The sequence below is a fragment of the Rhagoletis zephyria genome, unplaced genomic scaffold, assembly GCF_001687245.7.
Source record: "Rhagoletis zephyria isolate East Lansing unplaced genomic scaffold, Rhagoletis_zephyria_1.1 Rzeph_scaffold_00066, whole genome shotgun sequence".
NCBI lineage: Eukaryota > Metazoa > Arthropoda > Insecta > Diptera > Tephritidae > Rhagoletis > Rhagoletis zephyria.
Window position 1 is genome coordinate 249980 of NW_016157150.1, and position 12943 is coordinate 262922.

Below are 12943 nucleotides of genomic sequence, written 5' to 3' on the forward strand. Positions count from 1 at the left end.
TTTTTTAACGTATGGTAGCATACATTTTGTGTTACTGTCAGCCATTGTTATTTCTGCTTGTTTGTGAAATGTGCAAACGTTTGTGAAGACATTTATAAACGCGTTTTACTTAATTAATTAATTAAGAATTGTATATTAAAGTGGAAATCTCAGGCCGGGGTTTTAATGCAACTATTTTGCCGAAGTGTGCACATAAATAAAGTGTTTATTGTGTGAAATAGCGCCGAGAGGTTAGTTCAATTTACAAACTTTAACAACAAATAACTTAAAAACTAGAAGCCTGCTGCGGCTAAAAGTATATATATTTGCAATCAGGAGAACTCCCTCTATCGTTCCATAGCTACCTTAATGCGGAACTCCGGGGATGCCAAACTAAACTGCAGCCAGTTTGTTTATTAATGACATAATCAGTACTTGCCAATATCCAAAAATGCATGGTTATGCGGACGACATACAGATTTACTTGTCAGGAACTTTTGAGGACATGGCTAACTTGTGCGAGAATTTCAACAGAGAGAGCGCCTGCGTTTTCTTCGTTTTGACGTTTTTGTTCTCGGCTCTCACTATACGTTGCAAATACTGATGGTGGTTGGTTTCGCCGCACTCACTCACTTTGACTTTGCGTTTAGAAATCGCAGTTACTTGGCTACAACTCTCACTGTACACATCAATTCTGAATCGTCGGCATCGACCGATATTCGTTTCACTCGTCGTTGCTTTTGCGCTATTTTGCTTTTGCGTTCTCAATACGTTGCTTGTTGGCTTCTCCTTTGTCTTCGCGCACTTTGCGTTTGCGCTTTTAAACGTTGCTATTGCTGCTTCTCTTTTTCTTTGTCGTCGCTTGTTACTCACTATACTTGAGCATTGGCTTTGCGCACTTTACTTTGCGCTCTCCACTCGTTGATTTTAATGTTTCTTTTTATTTCACACACATATTTATGAGTAGCTTTCGGCCGTTAAAATATGCTCTCATTTTCGAATCTACTCGTCGCTTAAATTTTCACCGACGCCACTTCTCCTTTTTTTCGCTGCTTTTAAATTTCAATTTTCATGTCTGTGCATGAGAAATAACGTTCGACGCGTAATTTTCGTCTTTTCATATACGTACATATGTAGTACGATTTTCTGCACTTATGTCTTTTTGCAAAAACACGCACAGCACACTTTGTCTTGCGTTCTGGCTTGCACACATGCAAGCTTTACTGCTCCACGCACTTTTCACTACAAATTTGATGTGGCTATGCAATGCCTTTTTTCGTTTTAGACGTGTTTTTCGTCTTTATTTCACAATTCACGCACGCAATAGTTTTTACCACATTCACTTGACTTTTCTGGCTCTAATTGTCCATATCTCGGGCGAGTCCCCAAAATTTTGTGGTACCAAATTAATAATTCAGTTTATTGCCGCTTTGTTTTATATGTGGTATAATTATCAATTCATTTTAAAGTAGTGATACATTTAATTAACTTGTTTAAATGTTTAAATTAATTACATATAAGATTATTAACTTAAATTTGTACGCGTGCTTCTAGTTGAAGTGGTCGTGATCGTTTCAGTTTTTCGACTGACTCTTACGAGTTGCTGATGAACGCCGCTCTCCTTGTCTCGTCCGTGGTCGTAGGGTTGCCGCCCTCTCACTGTCATGGGTAGTTGCCAGGCTGTCCGTTCTCATTCCCACATCTATATCGTCCTGGTCTTCGAAAAATGGTCTTTGTCTCAACTGTGATAAATTCTTTGTGTTGCCTGTATGTAAAAGAAATATTAAATTTGATGCTGTTCTCTTAAATTTGTTTCTAAAGTGATTAATCTCGGTTTTATTATAAACACTAACCTAACATGCACTGATCATGTTAACTCTGTCATAGGCCAAGTCTATTATACTTTAAGAAATTTAAGAATGTCTGCTACTTTTACACCATTAATCCTTAGGCGTAAACTGGCCATTCAACTAATGTTGCCGATTATCTGCTACTCTGAACTAGTCTACAGCAGCCTGGATTCTCAATCTATATATATATAAAACAATAGCCGTTTTCGTTGTTCGGAATTAACTCAAAAACTACTGCATAGATTTGATTCAAATTTTCAGAGGTTATACCTTGCATATATGGTACCCTATTATAGGCAACCAGAAAACTCGCTAGGTGGCGCTGGGGTCGAGGTATTTATAAAAGTCGTATTTATGAACCTATTTAGTTCAAATTCAAAACGTGTGCTACCTCCATGATGAGAAATACGTATGTGAAAAATAGACCCGCTAGGTGACGCTGGAGTCGATTTATTTATAAAAATTGTATTTATGAACCGATTTCTTTTAAATTCAAAATGTGAGCTACCAGCATGATGGAAAATACGTTTACCAAAAATAGACCCGCTAGGTGGCGAGGGAGTCGAGTTATTTATAAAAGTCGTATTTATGAACCGATTTTGTTCAAATTCAAAGTATAAGTACCTGCATGATGAAGAAAAGTAAGTGCGCCTGGGCCACACAGTAGAAGTGAAGCTTACGTTACATATCTAATCAATATCTTTTGTCATAATCAATATATCGAGGGCTTATATTCAGTACAATCTATCTGCAATTTTCAGAAAACTACTTTCCGATGTTGAGCCCATCTGGTGCTTAGCTGTCATCACTAATGTTAATTTGAACTATGCAATTCAATAACAAATTTTTTTAACAAACGATATACATATGTGGTCAGTATCAATATCATCGATAGCAGTTAAATCTTAGGTGAATTTCAATAATAAATATCAATAACAATATCGAAAAAAATCCACAACAAAATCGATAAAAATATCGATACTAAAATCGATAGCAAAATTGATAACAATATCGACAAAAAATTTCGATACAAAATCGATAAATACCGATAAAAAAATCGATAAATATCGATAACAAAATCGATAAATATCAATAACAAAATCGATAAATATCAATAACAAAATCGATAAATATCGATAACAAAATCGATAAAAAATATCGCTAACAAAATAGTTAAAAATATCGATTACAAAATCCTGAGGGGGGGTTTAGTTTCCTTTTAAGAACTTTTATTGGCTTACATGGTTTACGGACCAATATTGAAGTTGCAAGATCATAGAAGAATATTACGCACGCTTGGCAGAGATCTCACAGGTGGAAATAAGATCATCGGTAAAACTCACCACATCGAAAGGGATTAGTATTCCATATGGTATCACAGCGCTACTATTCTTAGCCTATGTGTGAGGAGGATTCTGCCTTTTATTCGTTTAAATTTAAACTAAAAATGGGTACTTTACAGAACACCTTTGCTTTTAACGCTATTTTAGTATTGGCCAAAGGAAAAAATCTTATTGGGCGCCGCGAAGCAAGCGGGCATAGGCTAGTCTTCTTATAAAATTGATGTAGTATTCAATCATGTTATTCGATATGTTTTTGGGCTATCGAAATTTGAGCGAATATCCGATTGGAAATCGCGACTATTGGGCTGAATCTGAAGTATCTCTGAATACTTAAAGGCAAGAAATTGTACTTTTTATTTCGCCTAATGATGGATAAATATCCTAGATATCTATACGAAAAATTATCCTTCCAAAGTCTGCACGCCTTACTGACCTGATTATACCCAAGTACAATTATCTAGCATCTGCAAGACTATTTTTCGTCAATGCTATTCGTGCATGGAACTCGGTTCCAGGACATATTCGTAACAGTCTAAATAAAAGCAACTTTAAGAGTGTTATGTACTTGTACCCCGTGGGGGTTTCTATATATTTTGGGTGCAGCGTCATCCATTGGGTCCCTTTTCTGCAAAACCTTTGCTTGTCATGAAATGAATACGAATTATGAATTCCAATCAGATTTTGTAAAAAAAAAAACGGATTTTCTAAATACCTAAACTCCAGCGGGTCCATTTTTATAAGTAACTCTACTCTAGCGCCACCCGCTTGTTTTCTAGTAGCCTATAATAGGACCTCCGACAATTCGACTGGGCTCTATTGAGTGGTTTTTGAGTTTAGGCCGAAAAACGGAAATGGCTATAATTTTATGTATGTAATCTTCCTTAACCTGAGTTTCGCCAGAAAAAAAATTCACGCGAAAATTTTGATTCCCCCATAGTAAGTACATGGAAACCAAAAGCGAAAAGTCAACCGGTTCAGGGAAGATGAAACTCATGATAAGGCTGAATATGTGCCGAATGAAAAAAAAATCATCATGAAAGTAATAAACCTTTCGAATGCGTATTAACAAAATAGGGTCATAAATACGGCTTTTACAAATAACTCGACTCCGGCACCTCCTAGCGGGTCCGTTTTTCGCAAGTGCTTTTTTCATCATGCTTACGAAATCGGTTCAAAAAAACGACTTTTATAAATAACTCGACTCCGGCACCTCCTAGCGGGTCCGTTTTTCGCAAGTGCTTTTTTCATCATGCTTACGAAATCGGTTCAAAAAAACGACTTTTATAAATAACTCGACTCCGGCACCTCCTAGCGGGTCCGTTTTTCGCAAGTGCTTTTTTCATCATGCTTACGAAATCGGTTCAAAAAAACGACTTTTATAAATAACTCGACTCCCGCGCCAACTAGCGGGTCTATTTTTGGTAAACGTGTTTGCTATCATGCTGGTAGCTTACATTTTGAATTTAAAAGAAATCGGTTCATAAACACAATTTTTATAAATAACTCGACCCCAGCGCCACCCAGCGAGTTTTACTGTAGCCTGTAATAGGACCATATATGCAAGGTATAACATCTGAAAATTTGACTGAAATCTATGCAGTAGTTTTTGAGTTAACTCCGAACAACGAAAACGGCTATTGTTTTATATATGTATATAGATAAATATCTATCGTTGGCGCTGCAAAATGGCAGCTATCGCAGTGCTGCATGCAAAACGGTTGACAAGCAAAGTTGGCTGTAACTTTTAGCGTTTCTCTCTGTTGGACTGTGTAGGGTTCTGCCGGAAATTGTCAGATTATTTATATGTGTGTGTGTTCCTAAAGCCAATGTAAGCGGCGGCACTCATGAAACTGTTGGAGATGCCTTGCCCATGCTGTTTATGTAGATGGCAAATGGCGATAAAACAAAACCCAAATATGCAAATACAAATATTCGTAGATAAAGCGTTCGATGAGTTTCTAGCAGCAGTTTGCGTCTTGTAGCCCGTCGAGATGCTTATTAAGAAAGCCGTCAGTGGTCGGATTAAAGATGCTTCAATTTTTATTACCTCAATGCATCCGCTCACACCTCCTGTGGACTCCGCAATTGTCGGACGCGCTGCTTGACTTGTTGGTGTTGCTGGCACGGCAGAAGTAGTTTATATGTGAATGCCATCGTCTCAGTCGCTAATGCAGCCAACGGGTCCATCCCTGCTCCTGCATGCGCCCTCTCTCTTGGGCATCGTACACTCATCACACCGGCATGACAACACGTCCTCATGATGACGCAAAAGCTCACTTGGTCATCTCCGGCATCAAAGTGAAACGATACATTTTCAAAATACTCGCGCGTGCAAAGTGGTAATTTGAGTGGATGTCAGTGCATTGGCGCCTCACCGATGCGGCGGTCAATCTGTCAGTTGGTCATTTATTTGAGGTACCTGAAGCATTTAAGGTACATTTGTACTTTTTGATGCTTCATTCCATTCGATTTTTTCCTAATCATCGCATTTGTTATTGTTTCTAACTTAGCACCTTCTTCTGTGCATGCGTTTTGTTTCTTTTTTAGCTTTTGTGGCGCGCTTCATTGTACCGTTATATGAACACTCATAAATAAAAGGCAAATCATTGTTGACTCTGCGGTTGCTCTTCTATATTATTTGGTTGGGGGTTGCGCGAACGCTGAAGGGTTTTCGATGTTGCGCGCTAAAGCTAGGCACTAACAGCGAACGAATCCGTCTGATTTGTTCGCGCAGCATTTCGCCACTAACGTCGCACAAATCAGATCGCACTTGAACTTCGGCGAGTAAGCATGAGCGAGGGGTGCCGGTGAATTTTTTTTAAATAGAAAAAAAAATATTATTATTATTCATTGTTTGTCCTCCGTTTGCCCGTTGTTAGGCAGAATTCCTTTCTCCGCTTTATGCGGACGTAACGACGTCGTTTCGAGTCCACCCAAATGACTTCATCAGGGCGACGTCGTAACGGCTTCACCAGAGCGACGCCGTTTAGAGTTCACCTCAACGACTTCACCAGAGTGACGTCGTAATGTTGTCGTTGCGAGTTCACCAAAACGACTTCGCCAGAGCGACGTCGTAACAACGTCGTCTTCGCCCTGTGGCAAATTGGGTATTGTTGTTTGTCCATGCAGTATTCGATTATCCACATGACGATGGGAAGTCCATAATCTAATTTTGATTTTAAGGGGTTTTTTCTGTTCTTTGTTGTTGTAGTAATAATCCTGTAGTCAAATGTACTAGTTGTAAACTACCTCACAACTAGTATGACCCGCATGCCCAACTAAACCAACTATCTTTTTTCCATGCAATCAACTGGTATTTTTAACATAGGTATGTCCTACGAGATGGCAATTGTCAGATTTCGGTCAGAAATATACCAGTCTAATACTAGTTTAAAATAGACAGAAAAATACTAGTTCAATTATGGACGAAAACCACTACTTTGGGAGTAAAAAAATTAAATGAAGTCATGAATATACAATAAAAAACTTTTGATTAAGTACACTTTGCCTTAGATTTGCCAATAATTAGTGTTAAATTAAAAGCAAAAATAAATACATAAATATTTCAAACTTGCGAACATAAATTTAAATGAATTTTTCATTAAATGTTATTAAAAGTAAAAGCTTTTAGGTACAATAAATAATATTTTTAATCTTTTTTAATAATATTAAAAATGCAAAAAAAAACATTTTAGTTAAAAATAAAATAAATACTTTAGTTCGAACTATCATCACGAATGATCAGTTTCGAGTGAACTTAAATAAAATAAAAGTTTTCATTAAATTAAACTAAATTCATTAACTTTGCACATTTAAGTCCTTTGTTTTTTAAACTTTATAAAAGTAATAATTAACGAATAAAATTTGAGATTTGGATAAGAATAAAATAAATAAATAATTCATGCAGTTATTAAATATTCTTAACTTTTGTCTATAGTTTGGCTTGCCAATTGATAATTAAAATTAATCAAATAATTATATTAATAGTGTAATTAAAAAAAGTCCAAAATAATTGCAAATGATCAAAAATAACAAAATAATGATGTAATTAATATTAACGAATTAATAAAAAAAAATTTGTTTAAGTAATTAATGATTACTCATTAAAAATGTGCTAATATCGGTATTTAATCATTAAACGGTTATCCAAAGAAACATGCTTCAATTAATAATCATTATGAATATTAATCACTATTTAACTTTAACGGTTTACAATATACCCAAATAAAAGTTGTAATATTTTGTGTACTCTATTGTACTATTAAACTGTCGAAGCCAAATAAAACAGGGCATGAATAAATCGTTTTGTACTTGGTACAAGTCTGGTCATTTTCGAACTAGTTCGGTTTCAGTCAGGAAATTCTAGTTGTAAACTAGTATTTTTCTTGACTAGTTTGGGGTTTCACTGCAGGGAATATACTGAAGAATGTAGTAATCTGTTGACGAGACTACAACTGTTCGCAGCCGTTGCTCGGTCCAATGGGACGGATTTATGTCTAACGAACAACTGCAAAGGTACCCTGCAGTGAAGTCCCAAACTAGTCAGGAAAAATACTAGTTTACAACTAGAATTTCCTGACTGAAACCGAACTAGTTCGAGTTATTTGACTTCGACAGTTTAATACAATAAAGTACACAAAATATTATAACTTTTATTTGGGTATATTGTAAACCATTAAATCGAGTACGTATTCAATTATAACAGTCCTGTTAAATAATAATAATAATGAATATTAATTTTCATAACGATTATTAATTACACCATGGTTTTTTGGATAGCCGTTTAATGATCATATACCGATAATACCACCTTTTTTATGATTAATAATTAATTTCTTAACAAAAATGTTAAGTAATTCATTAATTTAAATTACATCACTATTTTGTTATTTTTGATCATTTTCAATTCTTTTTGACTTTTTTTAATTACACGATTAATATAATTATTTGATAAATTTCTATTATCAATTAACAAGCCAATCTATATACAAAAATTAAGAATATTTAATAACTGCTTGAATTATTTATTTATGTTATTCTTATCCAAATCTCAAATTTTAAACATTAATTATTACTTTTATAAATTTTTAAAAATAATACACTGAATTGTGCAAAGTTAATGAATTTAATTTATTTTAATGAAAAATTTTATTTTATTTCAGTTCGCTCAAAAATGATCTAAAGAATTCATTTTACTTTTAACTAAAATGTTTTCTTTTGCATATTCAATATTATTAAAAAAAGATAAAGATATAGTATTTATTGTACCTGAAACCTTTTACTTTTAATAACATTTAGTGAAAAATGCATTTAAATTTATATTTGAAAGTTTGAAATATCTATGTATTTATTTTTGCTTTTAATTAATACTTAAAAAATTTAACACTAATTATTGGCGAATCTAAGGCTGCTAAATAAAAATGTGTAATATATTAAAGTGTACTTAAAAGTTTTTTATTGTATATTCATGATTCATTTTATTTTTTGACTCCCAAAGTAGAGGTTTTGGTCCATAATTAGACTAGTATTTTTCTGTCTATTTTGAACTAGACTGAGACTGGTATATTTCTGACCGAAATCTGACAATTGTCATTTCGTAGGCCATCTCCATGTTAAAAATACCAGTTGATTGCATGGAAAAAAGATGGTTGGTTGACTAGTTGGGCATGCGGTTCACACTAGTTGTGAGGTAGTTTACAACTAGTTAATTTGACTACAGGGTAACGACAGCATTATGAACTCATTCACAAGAGCATTTATAAGGTGACCAGAATATTTTAGCATTCCAGGAGGACAAATTCTCCACATTAAAAACACAAAAAATTTGTTTTATACTTATTTTAACACATAAATAACATGTTAAAAATGCAAAAGCGATTCAAAGTTGCTCTAAACACAAGTCAAATAAGTTAATAGTACACTGCGTTGCATAATTATAAGACCGAAACATATTACCGTTGATTTTTGTCATTTTTTTTTGTTGACAGTGTTGTTCATTTTCTTCTATATAAAAAAAAAAGAGTAGCACCGTAAAAAAATTCCAAAAATCAACGTTATTTTACATATTATTCGATTATCAGTTTCTATTTCAAGTAGTGTTTCTAATGAATTTGATTAAAATTATATTAACATAAACCTATTTATTTTTCAGCTTTTGTTTTGTAGAATTTAGCTTTTTTCTAGCGGTTTTTTATAAAAATCTGGATTTTTTACTCGAAAATAAGTAGTTGGCATTACTGGCTCGATTACACTTCTTAAAATAGTGGTTAGTTTTGAAGTAAAACGTGAAGTTTTTTCTCATTTGTGTTAAAAAAAAAACAAAATTTCTAAAAAAGTTAACAGTTTTCTTAAATAGGGCTAACATTGAGTTTTCACTAGGCATTAAATGAAAAAAATTTACCACTATATTGGGCTTTAAACACTTCCCGTGTCATCCTGTTTTTCCACATTGCATTTTTAAAATGGCATACATTTTTTGTCATTTCATTGCATTCGTTTAAAGAATTAATGAAGTTTCTGTTGAATGATCATTGTCTTAGGCTTTCTGCACATTGGTCGTCCAATCATAGTTGCTTCATCGTCACAATCATGATGCAACGATTACATGACGACTACACTTTCGCACACTCGGTCGTGATATTTCAATTCATTTGGCGTCTAAAAATTCACTTGGAGCAGGTATTTTCTGTTTTTCTGGTTGATATTTTCGCGAAATATTTACAAAAACCTGCAATTTTTAAAATATAGACTGTGCTGCAACAATTCTAGACATAATTTTTCAGTAATAAATATCTCTTATTTTCTTTTCCTTAAATGTGTTTTGTGCATGCACACATAGATTTTTTACAATTTCGTCATATTTTATAGTTAAAACGCTCACATTTATTGATTTTTAATGCAATTATCCACTTTTTAATAATTTCCACAGATTTTATGCAAAAAAATACAAATTGTTATGCAATTTTAATGCAAATATTAACTTTTTCATTACTTTTTCCCCATAAAATGTAAACAAACAATGCGTGCACAACGATTAGCAAACGACAGTGCCGTACTTATCCGTTTCTGCATCTTCTACGATATGCCGATAACGACAAGTGTGCAGATCTCCTTTGAAATGCATGTGCTCGGCTCAAAATTTCAGGGCAGGACGATAACGCAACTATGATTGGACGACAAGTGTGCAGATAGCCTTAGTATAGCAAAAGTTTATCTCACACTTTTTTTCGAATAACTCTAGATATTGAAACCGTTATGAACAATGTATGTATGCAACAGTAATTAATTTTTGGGTAATTTTTGTTAACGGTTACATTTTAATTATGATTATAATAATAGCAATCTTAAAAAGTTAAGGACTCAGATTACTCTAATCGTAATCATGAAATACATTTCTAACTTCTAACGCAAAAATCCCACAGGCCTGTGTTATTTTTGATTATGTACTTGGATGTGAAATAACATGTTTTCTAAAATTTGTTAAGCAGATTCGCGCTTCAGTGCAATGAACATACTTATTTTAAGCCACTTTAAAAATCTTTTATCAAGATAAAAAATCCCCATACGCAAATATTGCCACTGATAAAACTTATACATATCTGGCAAACAAAATTACATATGGTAGGAAATAATTTTCGACTGTGGAGACGCGTCGTTAGCTAGTCTTTCAGTGTTGTAAAGGGTAAAATATAATTGATTAAAGCTAAAAGGCATTTAAACTGTTCAACTTTTACAGGCGATTAGTTGAATCAACAGCGTACATCATGTAAATGAAAGTTGAACAATGCCTTTGAAATACAATGATTGTGTACGATGAGGAAATAATAATATTCCGAACGAAATTTTTTGAAAATTTCATCACTGCTATACAACTTGAAAGGGGGGACAAGGAGGACATTTGTGCTCAAAAGGAGACAAAGAAAGACAAAATTTTGAGGAGGACAAATGACGTTTGAGGAGGACAATAGTCCTCAAAGGAGGACGTTTGGTCAGCTTAACATTTAGGACTAACATATGTACACACATTCACGCAAATGGGCTAAATTCTGTGATTATGATGAATATTATTGTACACGCCACTCGTCTGGCTTTCTTCTTGAAAAGAAAAACGGATAAATGGACGAAGTTTGATCTCGTTTAATTCTAACGAAAACGAGTGGAAAATCGCAAGCTCCAATGAAACAAAAAAGCTCCAGAAGAAGGGAGATGATAGCGGGGGTGGTAAGGAACTATAAAGATTAAGATTCAGATTAAGACTAAGTGTAAGACTAAGAATGGGAATAAAATGAAGATTAAGACTAAGACTAACAGGCATGTTCTGAAATTCGAACGATTTCAAATCGGTACGATTCCGAAATATTTTCGATGATTTTCAATCAGAAATTTCAGATTTCTAGGACCAGGTTACATGCATGCGGCCGCTGTGGTGTAGTGGTTAGCAGTGCGTGCTCCCACTCCGCAGGGCCTGGGTTCAAGCCCTGATCAAATGAATATCGCAAAAAAAATTTAAAAAAAATGTTTTTTCTTAACCTCGGCAGGACTGTTAGTCGGTTATCGATTATCCGTGTTATTTTAAAGTCGTTTTCTCGTTCAATAAGTGCGACTGAACAGTTTATAGTCGCTCATCCTTCTATAAACAAACAGTTGCAGAAGGATGAGCGATCACATACTATTGAACGAGAAATCGACATTCAAAATACCATGGAAAATCGATAATCGAATAAGAGTCGTTTATCTACTATTAGCCGACACTCGCAATAGGGGTGACTATGTAAATATAAGAGAATTTTTTCTTTAGAGCTGCATGTAGATTTAAGAAATTTTTATAGAAGAAAATTTCTTTTTTATTTTTTTCTGCGTCATTTTATATGAATTTTTTGTTTTACTTGAGAGCTGCAGACAGACCTTATAGACTTATTCATGCCCCTTCTAAAGTTTTTAATCGATGGATGAGCAAAATAGATTCTTTTTGCGACTTCTAGGGAGAATCTATCCTCTACGCCACTGTGTGTACTTGAATCAATTCGCAATAGGGAGCACTTCGTTGTATAGAAGTTCATAATAGGGAAGCTTGACTGTACATATGTATGTATATATATTATTAATCAAGAAATTCTCAAGTGATTGATAGATAGATCTACATAGGTACACACATATGTATATTTTATGAAATTTTCTCCTTAGCTTAAATTTCCGTTCTTATCATCGTCTAGTCCCTTTTACCTTATTAATTTGTAACGCTTTTCATCTACTTTTTATATGGCTATAAACTTATAACAACTTCATGCGTGCCAAGCGTAACAATTATTAGATGATTAAAGAAAACACATATTTTAAATTAGTTCCATCGTAAACTTATTTTGGTCAAAACAGCAACAAAAACAGTCATAATTTAGTTATAATGGAATGAAAAAAAGCGTTTAAATTTAAATCGAAAACAGCTTAGCCTTGATTTTAGAACGTCTTCAAGAGTGGCGCAAATAATTTTCAATGCATACATATGTATGCCAGTATCCTATGAACTTAGACACAATTAAATACATACATATGCACACATGCTGACGCGCATGCGGATAACTTTGCATGAATGAAATTGCGTGTGTGTGTGTGTGTGTATGTGTATGCGTGTGTTAGAGCTAATGAAAATGAAAGTGTTAATTTAGTGATCAAGTGAATGGAGTATTTATTGCCGCCAATTACTTAGACGCAAATCATTTCTGAAGATCGCCGCTGGGTTGGGCCAAAACAACAACAACAGCAATAAGATTGAGC